Consider the following 14,758-nt stretch of genomic DNA (forward strand, 5'->3'; position numbering starts at 1 on the left):
GCCCGGGGGGCTGGGAATCGAACCTGGGTCGCAGTGGTGAGAGTCCTGCACCCTAACCACTAGACCACCAGGGGCCCCTAAATGTCTGCATCAGTACAACACCAGGAATTCATATTGTAAGATCATGGTTTAAGCAAAGTTTTCCAATTTTGATTACAGATTTTGATCTGTCCAATTTTGATCTGATTACAGGTGTAAACATTAAGAACTATATTTTCAGGCACTGATTTTTTTTTTAAATTGACAAAATTTTTTTATGAGCGCTTTTTTGGAGACAGCTGCTACAGTGAATATTTTTCTATTTTTATAGTTATACGCTTATCTAAGTGCTCCAAATTAATGTAACAGTTTATTTTCTTCCCATACTTATAATTCTAAACTACCATACAAATACAAGCATTGAAAGATGGAGAATGGGAAGGTATATGTCACCAGGATGTGATTTAACTGATTTTGTTGCCATAGTTACTCCCCTTCTGCTTATAATATTTTAAAAGTAGTGATTCAGTATACCCCTTTTGAGAAATAGGATTACTAATTCAAAAATACCTAAGCAATCTGGTTTTATACTGAAATGTTATGGTGCAATTTTAAGTAGAAAAACCTGTTTTTTAATTAGAATCATACAGAAAATATCCTTTTGATCCAATCTTTCTTAATGTTTACAATTTTAAGTACTGTTTTGATAGCACAAGGAAACAGAAAGCAAAAGAAAAACTTTCAAGATCTCCTAAGTTCAGACTTTCTACTCAGTCATAACAGCAACTGAATTAAAGAAGTGCAACTCTCCTGTTGAGATTCTTTCAGAAAGTCACCAGAAATGTATGAGTCTTATTTTTGCTGTCTACTTAGCTCTAACAGTTCTTGCAGGTCAACCTACTTTATTATTTCCATTCCTGCAACCTTCTCAGCTGTGTGGGTGATTCAGCTGGTAGTATACTTCCCTCTCAATCAGTAAACAAACCAAGTGATACTCACTGTGCAACCAGAGAGACCGTCTTTCAAATGAATTATATGAGTAAGGTTGTGATCTCTCGGTAGTTTGTAATACCTCACAGAACATTTTGCAAACCTGGAAACTTTGTTTCTTTTACCTGAGGCTTAGTTTGCTAAGATTGTAATCAATATTGAATTTTACTTAACATTTTGTAAAATTTTACTGAATTGAAATGGTAAAAATATTTGTATTTGTCACCATTATATATACATGTCATCTGATCTCTATATTATGGTGGCACACATCTGAACAACTATTTTTCCTGTAAAAAATATTCACAATCAAATTATGGTTTATATTCACCATTGTTTTTATGGTCTTTTGACTTTGGATTGAACCTCTTCTTTTTCTTTCTTCAGAGTACAATAAAATATTTAATCCATAGCAAAAGTGCATTAGTTTTGAAATTTCAGTAAAAATTCAGTATTGATAGTTATTATTTGACTATCCAAGACCTTGTACTCTTATAATGCCTGAAACAGTTTAGTTATCAAAGGGCTTCAAGAACCTTGAGTAAAGACATTAACTTAAAGTTGAAACCTGATAGTAATGTCTTCAGGTTAACATGGTTCTGTAATGTGTTACACTTTTCTTTAGGATTGTATTTTAGTTTAACACATGCTTGTAAGGTAGGGAAGTAATCTCCATTATATTGACACAAATGAAACCTCTCACTCAGTTACACGGTGACATCAAAATCTGAATAATTTCATCTAGTCTCGGACATAGCTCTCCTTTTAGTTTTAAACTTCAGATATTTCCCTTCAATTCTGCCTGTGAATTATTTGATTGCATGCCAAAGCCATTAGGTCAGATTCATCTATGACACTTCTGGTATTGTAAAAATGAAGCCTTATTTTACCTCAGAAGCAGAACCACAATGATGATGGGTGAAGTGACTTTTTCATTATATGTTCCTTAGACACTAAAAAGCTAAAAAATGTGTTAATAATTTCATTAATCATCTTGCTGTAAAAGAGGTTTCATATTATTCTCACATCCATTTTCCCCTTCCATGTTTTCCCTTCCATGTTTCCATGACATTTTAAAAGTATGTCAATGAAATAGCTATTTCAATAGTGTTTCTTGCAATGCCATGAATTAAAAACAACTCTGTCATGTTCAAAGCTCTCCCTCGCTTTTATAGAAGAAAGTCACTGTAATACTTTTGAAGTTCAGATTTTTCCTAATGTCCTTCTCAATACCAGAGCTTTAACTAGTGCTTTTCTTTGCTGTTCTTCACTCCATTTGTATAATCTGTACTTCAAGTTTTCAGATCTGTTCTTTTCTTTTTTTAGTATTTTTAGTGTGACATTGGCCAGCCAAAAGAATCCATACATTATTGAGCAAAATTGGTAATTTCAGAGCAGAGGTATGATCTCTCTGTAGTGAATTGATAAATAATTCTATCATTTTTAATCAGATTTTTTCAATAACAAATATTTTATTTTTCCTTCAAATAGGAGTTCATTATATATTTATAGAATTTATATGACAAGCAGTCCTTGTGAAACTGTATGGAGTTCTTGTCAGCACATAACAATATCCTCCTCATTTGTTCACAATTATTATGTAAGCATTTCTTACTATATTCCTTAAAACACTAATCAGCTAATGTTTAAACAAATCCCTATATCTTTGTATCCATATTATCCTCACTGAAGTGAGGGTTTTCCATACACATGAAAATTCAAAATCTTTTTCATGATTCAACTGAGATATGCAGGGATGAATGGCAGAAAGGGGATTTTTTTTCCTACCCTTGTTTTGTAATTACTTAAGCACGGAGATACCTCTCCACTTAAAATTAGAACAGATTTAAAATAATAATTGAGGAAATTTGATTCTAAGATGTAAATAAAGATTGTTAATGATTTACCCTTAGATATCTGTCTTTTCTTGAAATTATCTTGTAGCACGTCCCTTGCTAGGTAAGTATCTGCTTCCCCATTGTTTTAATGTTAATCTCAGAGGATGCATCATCTGTCGTTTAGTGTTCAATATAAAACAGCTCATTTTGTTTCCTTTCACTCACTGTAGAAACAGAGCACAAAACAGTCCCTCTGGTGTGTTCTTCAAAACTGTGATCTCATTGATTAAAATGCAGAGAAACTGGCATTTTTCTTTTATCTGCAGTTCATCATAACTTTATTGTTTGAATTGCATTAACATTTCAACCTTACTTCTCTCTCTGTAAGGTAGGTATTTTTGTTTTGATTTTGGATTTTTTTTGTTTGTTTAGTTGTTTTGCTTAATTTTTCCTCCCTCTGTACAGGAAATTAATTAAAAAGAAACATCCCAAAATACTGTATATAGATTTCTCAGGTAACCTTCAATGATAGCATTTCAATCATATCTTCAAGTATTTATATCATAATTCAGTGGAAGTACAAAATTTGATGTAATTTATAACTTTATGACTTTTATGCAAAAGTCATCAGTTCTTAAATATTTTTAGATGTAGCTTCTCTTAACTCTTCGGATTTTATTATTAAGATTAGAATTTTTTAAAAAAGTTATTTCCAAACTTCTGTATTGCTCTTGCGGATCTACCATTTTTTTCACAGGATATTTGACAAAATGCTCTTATAAATATCTAAATGGTCAACTTTTCTTGCGTATTTCTTATCCTTCATTACAAGAAAGATATCAAGGCACTGGAACATGTCCAGAGGAGAGAAAGAGCTTTTGAAGGGTCTGAAGCACAAGTCTTATGAGGAGCAGCTCAGGGATCTGGGTATGTTTAGCTTGGAGAAAAGAAGGCTCAGGGGAGACATTATTGCTCTCTACAGCTACGTGAAAGTGGTGACAAGGTGGGAGTTGATCATGAGTAACAGGATAGAGAAAAAATTACCTCAAATTGCTCCAGGGGAGGTTCAGATTAGATATTTGGATTAGATATTTCTCTTTAAGATCCTGAACTCACTACTGAAAATGGGGAAAAAATTGTATTCATTAGAATAAAATACTTTTTTTACATATTACTTCATCTCTTGAACAGTTTGGCATGCAATTACTGCTATGAATGTGAAAGAGCACATATTTTTCCAAATCAATAAATTTTTTCACTTAACTCAGAGCCATAACAAAGGAGTACCTACTGATCAGCAAGCTGGACCCCACTGAATTTTCTATAGCTTTTATACAACTTGGCTTACAGTAGTCCCTGAAGACCTTGTTATCATTAGATAGCAAGAGTTAAGGATCATTAATGAGTGATTTCACTGTCTTCTCAGCCATTTGTGAAGTACTTTTGTTTCTTACAGTCTTCAAAGAAAAAAAAACAAAACATGATCTGTAATGTGTTACTTGGGGTAATTACTTTTCCTGTATGTACATGCATAGGGTTTATATCTTTTTAAAACAAAACAGTCCTTACTATGTAAAAGATACTGAGCTGTAGTGTAAATATTGCATCTTGCAGCATTTGGCCAGTGAATAAGAGAGAATATTTTAAGCTAAGCAAACTGTATTGACTACTTACTCTGGAGTATCCCTTCCTGTGCAACTTGTCAACTATATTGGAAAATGCTGTGTTGTCTCAGGAAAGTGTTGTAAGCAGGAAATAAAGAATTTAAATGCCTTTTCACCAAGACTGGTTTTATTTTTTTTTTTTACAAATGTGAGAGTTCTTAGAAATTTTGAGGGTCTTCTTTTCCTATTATTTTTCTTCCATTAAAAATTATGCATGGTTTTTATAATATTCTTCTGAATATATTTATTAAAATAAATTCAAATCTTCATTTCAAATCCAAATGGAAAATGACCCCAGGTATTTAACCCCTAATTTGTATAAGCATTATACTTTTGCAGGTATAAAAAGTGTTTCATAATTTTGTTCAGTGGTTTAGTTCCATTCCTACCGAAAGTGCTTATGTACATTAGAAGATAAATTATCTGCAGAAGTCCACTAAATTCTTTGGAGTTAAATTAGCAAGGAATTTAACTTCAAATATTCACTTTCAGTATTTCTCAAATCCAGTTAAGTCTCTCAATTTTCATTTCATTACATGAATATCTACCACTTGGACTTTAGCTATGACTTTCCTTTTTTCTACACATATATTTTTTCTGTGGATGTTCACAAGCTGATGACTAAGGTCTATGAGCAATACATGAAAATGATAGCATAAACTTAACTTGGGTTCATTTTTCATGCATTCCTATTGTAGAGCACTTAGCCTTCAAATTGTTATTTCTGTTATGCCATTGTAGAATAATTTCCTCTCCTCCTATCCAGACATAATAAAGAATACTTGGATAAAAAAAATCAAGTGGAAATTCCAATTTTGCATGGGAAAAAAAAAAAAAGAAAGTAATACGTATTTTCTAAACTGGACATGCCTTGAGTAGGACAAAAATAATTTATGCTTGTGATAAATTAAGCAATCATGTATCCCACGGTAAGTGAAGGAAGTAACATGAAAAGAAGCTTACCAGAAGTCTAAAGCCCAGAGCAGTAAAACTTGCAGATATATAACTTATTTAATCTTCCCTGCTTCATGCTGGACTTAGGACTGTTCCTCCAAACGGAAGGCGTGGGAGAGTCATTTGATTTGAAGGAAAGAAGGGGATGATGGGGTGAGAAACAGTTCTGATGTCTTATTAACTCAGTAAATCAATGCACAGGATCCTCTTATATCACTTCTGGTACTCCCGAGTTAAATAGAAATACAGCTCATCATTTTCCTTTTGAGCCTTACATATAGTATTTAGGCAAAGACTTTGTAACAATATAACAATAGTTAGGCATATTGGATTGATATTGTGGAGCTAATACTTTTTAACTCACTCCCTAGCATCTTCGTAATGTCAAAAAAAAAGTGGAAAAATGCCCAAATAATAATATACTTCATAATAATAGTGCACAGAGGCTAGCTACAAGGCATCCCTTGCTCACATGTGAGCAGTACTAAATTTTATATATCACTTGCAGCTTAAAAGAGTCATGGACTCATAATTCTTCCAATCAATAATACTTTAACATGAAATGCTGGCAAAAGCTATTTGATTTCCTTACTAAGATGATACTAGACTATCTTTTACATATCACTCTGTAAAGTTTTACTTAGAAATACTTTGGTCTATGAGAACTGGAAAGGGTAGTCAAGAAAAAGCAGAGGTCTCTTTGGAAACTTCTGATTTCTGAACTTGCCAAGGGACTTGTCATCTGACACAGAATAAATAAAGATGGTTGCAGAAAGGCCCTTAGGAAGAGTCAGAATGGCTTCTGTATGAGGAAGTTCTACTTTCAACCGTACTCAACTGTTCTGAAAAAGGTGAATAACACATACCTAAGGGTAATTCAGTTGATACGCCTGAATTTCCAAAAGTTCTGTCACAACCTACCTCACTAAAGGTTACCGGGGAGAGTAAGTAGCCACGGTATAGAGAAGGTAAATGTTTGAAATATAACTGTTTTAAAGACAAGGAACTGAATTTAAGTGCTCAGAAGGGAAAAGTCTAACCAGTGGAATTCTGCAGTGATATGAGTTTGGAGATGTTCTGCTCAACCCATTTATAGTGGCCTAAAAAAGAAAGTGAGCAGTAAGATGAGAACATTTTTCAATGATGTTAATCTCTTCCAGATAAATGAATCTTAAAAATTAAATGGTTGGAAAATGAAACTGCCCATTAAAGACAGTGTGATGGACTTCCCAAAGAATCCAAACATTTTCTGTAGGAAATGGTTGCCTCTGCTTTACCATTTTCACTCAAAAAAACTTGGCAGTGTAATGAATTCTTCCTTGAAAATGTAAGTTTCAGCAAGTAGAAATAATAATTTAAAAAAAAAAGGCAAGTGAAATAGGGGGAATCATTACGAAAAGACTGGAAACACAACAGAGGACTTCACTGTGACAGTTTTTATTTATTTTTGTTCACCTTTTGAATACTAAGTGCAGCTCTTGTGTTTTCTTTCAAAAATTTCTTTATAGAACAGGAAGATAAGCAGAAAAAATTGAAGATGCTCAGAATTATGGAATGGTTTTGTAGTAATCTAGGATATTGCAACTGGTAGACAGCTAAGGACATTTATAATAGAGGGCTACAAAACTGTAAATGAAGCAAACAGAAAAAAACAAAAACTGCTGTCTCCTTGGGCAACATAAATCATGATGTTGCCCAGGTGAAGGTAGGAGGAGCTGAATCTACACAATGGGAAGTTGTTTTCTTGCTCCTCTGTAGCCAGACACTGATCAGGGTACATGCTGATTGCTGGCATGGGTTTAAATAGAGGCTGAACTGAGAAGGAGAATTGAAATCCTGTGAAGCTTTCTAAGTATACAAACCCCTCATCTGGCCTAGAAAGTCCAACACATGCATTTTGCTAGAGACATGAAAGATATCTGTGGAAAATATTGTATTTGATTGCCTTATTCTTACTCTTTTCCATACCTTAGTTATGGCTATTGCACAGGAACACAAATTTAACTGGATAGAGACTTGTTTAATCCCTTAATATTAGAAATATTGCGCAATTGCAATATTGACCTGAGAGGCCATTGTCATATCTTAGAAAGTGCCATAAGTCATCAAAGACCTCCAAAGCAACCCCAGAAGCATTTCAGAGACCTTCCACCAGAGGACTGCATGTGATCCACACTGTTACACCAGAAAGTGTAAAACTACCCCCCAACAAGTGGAGATATCTGGGTGTTACCACCTAGCCTGAGTGTATTTTAGCCCATTGAACTGTATGTTTCACAAACTTCCCCCCACCCCCAATAGATCAAGACTGCGACCATCACTTCGACCACCTTCAGATATCTAAATTGAAACAGTGAAGTCTTGCTGCTGGATCTATCTTTCTACTTTTATCTTTTCTCTTTATCTCATTCTTTCTTCTAACTTCTTCTTGGAATATACTATAAGCAAGATTAAAAAAAATCAGTCAGTGCCTTAGTAAGTGCTCTGTTGTGTCTGGATAAGTTAAAAGTGGATAAGTTAAAAGTTTGGTAAGTTAAAGTTTTTGAAGTGCCTTACTTTTGATGTTGTTTTAAAATTTGCCAGGTCCCTTATTCTACCTTAATATTCTAAAGTTTCCAAGTAGAAGTTATGTTATTGAAGCTCCTGAGAATTTTGCTGGTTCTTCTGCTCATTGTCCAGAATGAATCAAACCTTCCCCTAAGTCTGCCACATGGACCAAGGCAAAACACAAAGTCACACAAAAAATTGAATTTTCAGTAAACTTTGTTTCTGTGGCCTGATCCAAATCTGCTTATTTTATTTTAATTTCTTATCTTTAACAATGAAAATATTGAAATAAATATATCACTATAAATGAGTTAATAGAAATTAGTGTCTTCCTTTCGTGATTGGAAAGCATCTACCAGCAAGGATCATAGGTTGTAGGCTGAAGCTTTGAACATTATTGCAATAGATCAGTATTTAAGAACTTCATATATTTGTATGTGTAAATTTCTCAGAAAAATTTAATGGCAGCATTTTACCACATAGGGCAAAGTAGCAGTGTATTTTAGAGATTTTAACATTTAATTGTTATCATGAACTATGACTAAACAATTGGGGGTAGGTGGGGGGCTTGTTAGTTTTTTTAAACAAATTCTTTATTTTAAATTCTTCCCAGTCATACGATATTTCCATATCTAGGCACAGGCTCTAGAATGGGAATATTTTTCCTTTTTTTATATATATAATTAATATTTTCAAGTGAAAAACTCTTTTTCCTTCTGATAAATCAGAAAGTTTTCTTTTCATGTTTCTGTGAGCTTGATTAAAATAAAATTAAACAAAAAGATAACCAGCCTTCCCATATCCCCAGATTCCCATCATGAATCTATAAAATATAAACTTTCAGTATCCTTCTAAGGTACTGGAATACAAAATGAGATGCTACATATAGTAGTCACATAACTGGAAATTTATTTTCCTTCAGTATTTCAGTTGCATTAAGAATAAAAATACGTTGTGTGGAATTCTATGCAAACTGAAGGTATAAAATAATGTCCATTAAGAAAATATTAAAATTCTAAATGCTAAGTATCTCTTCTCTATCGCTTCTTTCTTTGCTTGATATCTTAGTGGGTTTGTCACACTATAATAAATAATGGCCAGTCTTCGCGAGCGAAGATTTGGGAAAGGTCATTAACCCTTCGAGCCTGCGCAGTGGATTTTTTAGGTGAGACACAGCGTGTGCTGAACTGAGCCCACCCTTTAATCCTGAGGTTCATCTGCCGGGGCCAAGCAAGCTTGGACAGTGGCAGTGATGGTCTCAGGACGTAGGTTTGTTTAGAGTGACCTTCTCTTAGATGGATTGCCTTACAGGGCTAATGAGCTCCATCTGCCCGGGGGGCTGGGAATCGAACCCGGGTCGCAGCGGTGAGAGTCCTGCACCCTAACCACTAGACCACCAGAGGCCCCAACTTGTCACACTGGACCCACATTAAACCCACAATATTACTCATGTTTATCTCGGGTAAGGACGATTCTGTTCATGCTTTATTATGTAAGGGAGGTGTGGCAGTTTGAGCCACATTAGAAATCCAAAATCCAATTTCCAGGCTTCCCCACCCCTTCCCACAATTTATCCTAACACCGAAGAGAAAACTTTCAGGTCAGAGGCTTCTATAGGGGAAGGGGGAAGTATTTACATTTATTTACAGAAATAAATATACTGTACAAACTAAAAGCAACTATATATATATTATTACACTTCTGTCAGTCCCTTCGAAGCTTCTCCTTTTAACTTTAGTCCAGGAAAAGCCTTTTCAGGCTGATAAGTAACCAATATCTCATGGGAGTGTTCGGGGCCCCTGAACACGCCCTACCAACCTTCAGCTGTTTGTGGAAGTCCTTCCTTCCTCACGAAGTCCAAGAAGGTAGCTCTGAGTCCTTTCTCCTTGGTCCTCTGTCATTTCTGCTGTGATCTCTCCCTCTCAGTCTCATACCTCGGTTCTGTAGGCTGCTGTAGAGTAGCTTATCAACATACGCATCCTTCAAGTCAGTTTTCAGCTGCCCCCGGTCAAACCTTGGCACGGCAACTCCCGAGCCCTTCTCTTGTGGCCCGTCTCCAATTTCACCTGGGACTCCTTTCCCTGGCTCCAAGCTGTTTCGTTATCAACCCGTCCACTTTGGCTCTGCTCCAATGTTGAGCCTTGCATCCACTCCCACTAAACAGCGAGAGGGAAAAACAGCCCCCTTCTGCAGCCTGGCTGCAAAGGGGGGAAAGAAAAGAAGAGGGCCTGGCCACAAGGCCTGCCTCTCTCTCTCTCTTGCTTACCATTTGTTTGTGAGTCGCGTCCCTCACAAACATACGCTCACTCCAATGCTGTCTCTAACTCTGGCCTAGGCAGAGTTGGGGAGGCCACAGGGCTCCCCTCTCCCCGCTGGAGGGGGGAAGGAGCCCAGCCACCCCCTGGCCTTCTACACCCACACACAGCAGACACCAACAGAGAAACTGCCCACAGCTTCCGGTGCTGTGTATATGGGATTTTGAGCGGAAGCGAACAAGACGAGTGGTGACTGGCTCTCCAGGGAACACTGTCCTGGCACCCAATCACCTCTGAGCCCCCGACTGTCAGGGGGGGCCAATCTTAACCCATGACAGGAGGAAAGGTACTCTCCCATCAGAAATTCAACACACAGTTGTTAACTGCAGGAAATAGAAAGAACTCATAACATATCCTAATGAATACTCTGTTCATTTCTTTAAAATATCTATTAATACCACAGTGTCATAGTGTAACCTGAAACAGCTTTCACATGACTTCTGATAGTTTAAATACAAAGCAAATAATTTCAAAATTGAATCTTTATTAAAAAAAAACCTAAAATGTTCATATGTCTTTACTTGATTTTTTTAACCATTTTACTATAGTCTTCAGAAATTAAGCAACTAGCTTTCAGTATTCAAAGACATTTCTACTAATGGTTTCTTCTCTAGAATATTTAACTTTTTCTATCTCCTTTTGGCAATGTCTCTTATTATTAATTTTTCTTTAAACCAAATAAACTCTCAGAGCTTTTGTTCCTATTTATATCCTTGCTTTTCATTATTCAGAGCATAGTTGTTAAATCCAATGGTTTCTTTAGTTTACTTTGAAGTTTCTTACACTGGGAATAGGTGATATATGCCAGAGTCCTTGTCAGTCTTTGGCTAACCCTCTACACATTGTGGCAATTTTTATGAAATTAACACAAATTAAGAAATTACACATAGAGTCGTGAAGTCGTGAAGGATGATAGGAAAGGAGAAAGCAAAAAATATCTTCATTTACAGCACTAAACTCAGAATTCTCGAAAAGTTTTTAAATGAATATTTATCATCTGAAAACATTTGTTAAAGAAAGTCACTAGCATTTATATTCCTAAATCTCTTTTGGAAATGGATCTATTTGCCTAGATCACTTCTGAAATCTGCTTTTAATTCTGATGCTGACAGCCTGCAGAAAAGGTATGAATGAACCCTAACCGCACAAAATCTTATCTCATAGTAAGTGAAAGAGAGGAAGTGGATGGAGTGATAGCACTTAAATGCACTTTCCTGACAAGAACCAATGTGTTCCTGAAATAAGTACTTCAGCTTTCCTCCACAGACAGAAACTTGCTCACTTACTATCTTGAAAGGCTTTTTAGAAAAGAAAGGTCAGAAAAAGAAAACAAACAAACAAACACAAAAAGTCCGAAGGTCACCAAGATCATGGAAGGATTTAATTTTTTATTTGAGCATATTGAAAGAAAAATCCTTGGGAAATCATAATTCCACATCCTCCTCCCTGTTTTCTCCACACTATCTTGTCCTGTCCTGTAAATAAGAACAAAGGATAGCACTGCATTCTCCACAGTACTAAACCTCATGGTTGCAATGATGGGTCACTGGGAGAGCTGTGAGCCTCCTCACAATTCATTGTGCTAATCCACATTAGTCCCGTGGAGAGACAGTTTCCCACTGTCTTGGTCCATAACACTCCATGTCTGTAGCTTGCTTTCCTTGGGTACATTTCAAGATCTCTCTGAATAGTCTTTCTATCATTTCCTTAGACAATGTCCTTTTTCCCCTCATAATTTTCTTCAGGATATTTTTCCTGGGTCTTTTTTCCAATAAGCATGTGGGGCTTTGGTAGGCTTTTTTTATATCAATATTTTTTATGTCCTTGGTTCGGTCTCCTCGTTTTTCTTAGATTTTTGTTAAAGTAAGCAAATACAATGTTTAAGGAACTGAATTTAGTGTAAAATCCAGCATTATGGGATTATTATTATTTTAATCAGTCTTCCTGCTACTCAAAGAATATTTACAACTGCTGTAATAGTTAAAAGTTGTGAAACATAAAAGTGGCACATTTTACATATAACAAACACAAAATCTGTACTTTTTTTCTTTCTAGTCATTACACATTATCTATTAAAATAGATGTCAGACTTGACATTTGTAGCACTACTAAGAAGCTTATGTCCCTGTGAGTTCTTCCTACTGTCAGCAATACCTAGTTAACCATTCATAAACAAAAATAATTTTTTTCTACATTAAATTTTTTTTCTGTTTTGTAAGTGAATATTAACATTACTGGAGTTAGGCATATGCTCTTTTGAGATAGGAAATATCAGACTTGATTTAATACTATCTTTTCCAAATACTTCACCATAGGCAAGTTTGTTGAATTTTGGTATATGTAGAAAATTTTGGATTGTTTTTTGTGATGCAGTCACGGACTACTACAAATTACTATATCCTCACAAATTTTCTTTGTTTATAATGAAACCCCTATAAACATAAATTTTACCTTTTGACCTATGTTGCTGTGGGGGTTTTTTGTGGTGGTTGGTTTTGTTGTTGATGTTTGGGTTTGGTTTAATTTTGGTGCCTTTTTTGGGGGGGGGGGTAGGTTGAGGGTTTGGTTTTGGGTTTTTTTTTCTGTATTTCAGTAGAGTTATCAGTCTCACACTAAAACAAGAGTGCTTCATAGAATTTTATAGGATTTGCTCCCAGATATTTCATATTTAGGTTTCCTAAAAGACTGTGGCTCAAAGACAGGGTGGGGAAAGGACAAAGAAAGAGGTCTAACCACATCCATGAATTAGGTATTGAATGTTAGGAAAATATGAGAGTTGCAGTCTCATAGGTTTGCACCAATAAGTAGGGCAGATACAAGACTGTCAAATGTACACTGGATAGAATTACGTTTACTCCCTGTCCTCATCTTACACCCTTATTCCAATTACTTGTTTCCTTTTGCACTTAGAAAAACAAACTTGTATTAAGCTATTGTTTTGTTTTCCTCAGGGCTGCTCTCGAGTCATATTTGCATTAATATCTACATAGACAAATGGGAGGAAAACACAGAAGATAATACTGCAACTTTGAATAGAGGTGTTAGGGAAAGTAGGACAAGAATCGTAATGCATATGTGCACACACCTCTCTGTGTTAGAAAAGAACTGTAAATGTAGGCGTATTTTATTCAGGGAAGTTTGAAATAGCCTTTAAAGAAAAGACTATTAACTGGAGAACAATACTTGTATAACCGTGGTATTAATATGTTTATTGCTTTAAATTAGAAGAAAATTGCTAAAAAAATCAAGTACTGGTGCCATATGCCTCATTTGTCCCCATTCGTATTTACATAATGTCTCTGTTGGAGATCTCAAATGCACTATGACTTCAAATAAGTTTATGTTAATAAAGAGTTGCAAAAGGTTTCAACATTACGCATGTGTAATTAGCTATCTCCCATTTTACAAAACAAGTGAAAGTGAACCAGATTCAAATTAAAGAGGATTTATTAGGTTCTTGTAAGAACATGATTAATGGGTAGCTTATGCTGACCCTAAGGCTTGATGAGAGATACAACACAGAATAGAAATCAGGATAATCCTATAATAATGACACAGTAGTAACGATAAACAATGGGTATGAACTGACATTGGCTGAGAGTATATCATGCTTTAAATATATACTTTTGAGAAGGAGGGATTTCTAACAATGCCTACTTAAAAATGACTATTCAGTGCCTTATTAATGATAAAAAGACAACCCAAGTTAATCTCACTACACAACAGAAAAAAATCATGTAAAAGAAAGAATAAAATTGTCTAGTAGAATGAAAACTAATGTTGGAAAGGGAGAGCAGACAGATATTTGTACTACAAAAATACTGTGAAAAGCAGAACTTGGTGTTAGACAATTCAAAGCAGAGTGATGTATTTGGGGTACACCTGGCAGGTGTAATTCTCTCACTTTTAGTTTAGAACCACTTAGTATCTTTTGCGTAGATAGGTAATTATCAAATAGAAGTGCTACATCATATCCTATCTAGTGGTGGTCATCTAAGGAGATTACAACAGGAAAAAAATGTGCAAAACTGGAAAGTGATGTAAAATTTGAATTCATCAGATATACAGTGAAGTACAGAGTAAAAGAGAGATCTGTGCATTTCTTTCTTTTATTTTAAGAAAATAGACAAGTTAAGACCATTTTGACATGGACAGTGTAAAGCAATACTGAAATCTAACACAAGCTATAACAGGACAGCATTGACTTACTAAATTGTCAATTAAACTTTGGTAAGGAAAGTCAGAGCTATAGCACCGTGCTGACATGATTTGCAATCAGTTTTCTTGAATATGTAACATGATAATTCAATTGGATCAGCCAGTGTTCAGCATTGAGCCAGCCCACAGCTTGAGTTTACACTCTTCAAGTCTATTCAAGAAATGTCTACTCATATGTACTCTGTGCACAGATATAGAGACAAGGCAAACACTGAATGTAATGTATGTAAACTACTACATTTCTGCCACAGAG

General features: G+C 35.3%; 2 long non-coding RNA genes across 2 annotated transcripts in view; both read right to left on the bottom strand.

The window, feature by feature from the left end:
- The window catches only part of LOC108505178, a 16,786-nt gene extending 11,264 nt beyond the window's left edge, over positions 1–5,522 (bottom strand). The window contains exons 1-2 of the long non-coding RNA XR_001877413.1: positions 5,435–5,522; positions 3,852–3,925 (exon numbers count right to left, since the gene is read on the bottom strand). This is a non-coding gene — a long non-coding RNA (uncharacterized LOC108505178). The remainder of the gene's footprint in view (positions 1–3,851; positions 3,926–5,434) is intronic.
- Positions 1–10,386, bottom strand: part of LOC108505177 — a 28,873-nt gene extending 18,487 nt beyond the window's left edge. The window contains exon 1 of the long non-coding RNA XR_001877412.1: positions 9,791–10,386. This is a non-coding gene — a long non-coding RNA (uncharacterized LOC108505177). The remainder of the gene's footprint in view (positions 1–9,790) is intronic.
- Between the last annotated feature and the right edge of the window lie 4,372 nt (positions 10,387–14,758).

Source organism: Lepidothrix coronata, unplaced genomic scaffold, assembly GCF_001604755.1.
Source record: "Lepidothrix coronata isolate B3197 unplaced genomic scaffold, Lepidothrix_coronata-1.0 Scaffold185, whole genome shotgun sequence".
NCBI classification, from domain to species: domain Eukaryota; kingdom Metazoa; phylum Chordata; class Aves; order Passeriformes; family Pipridae; genus Lepidothrix; species Lepidothrix coronata.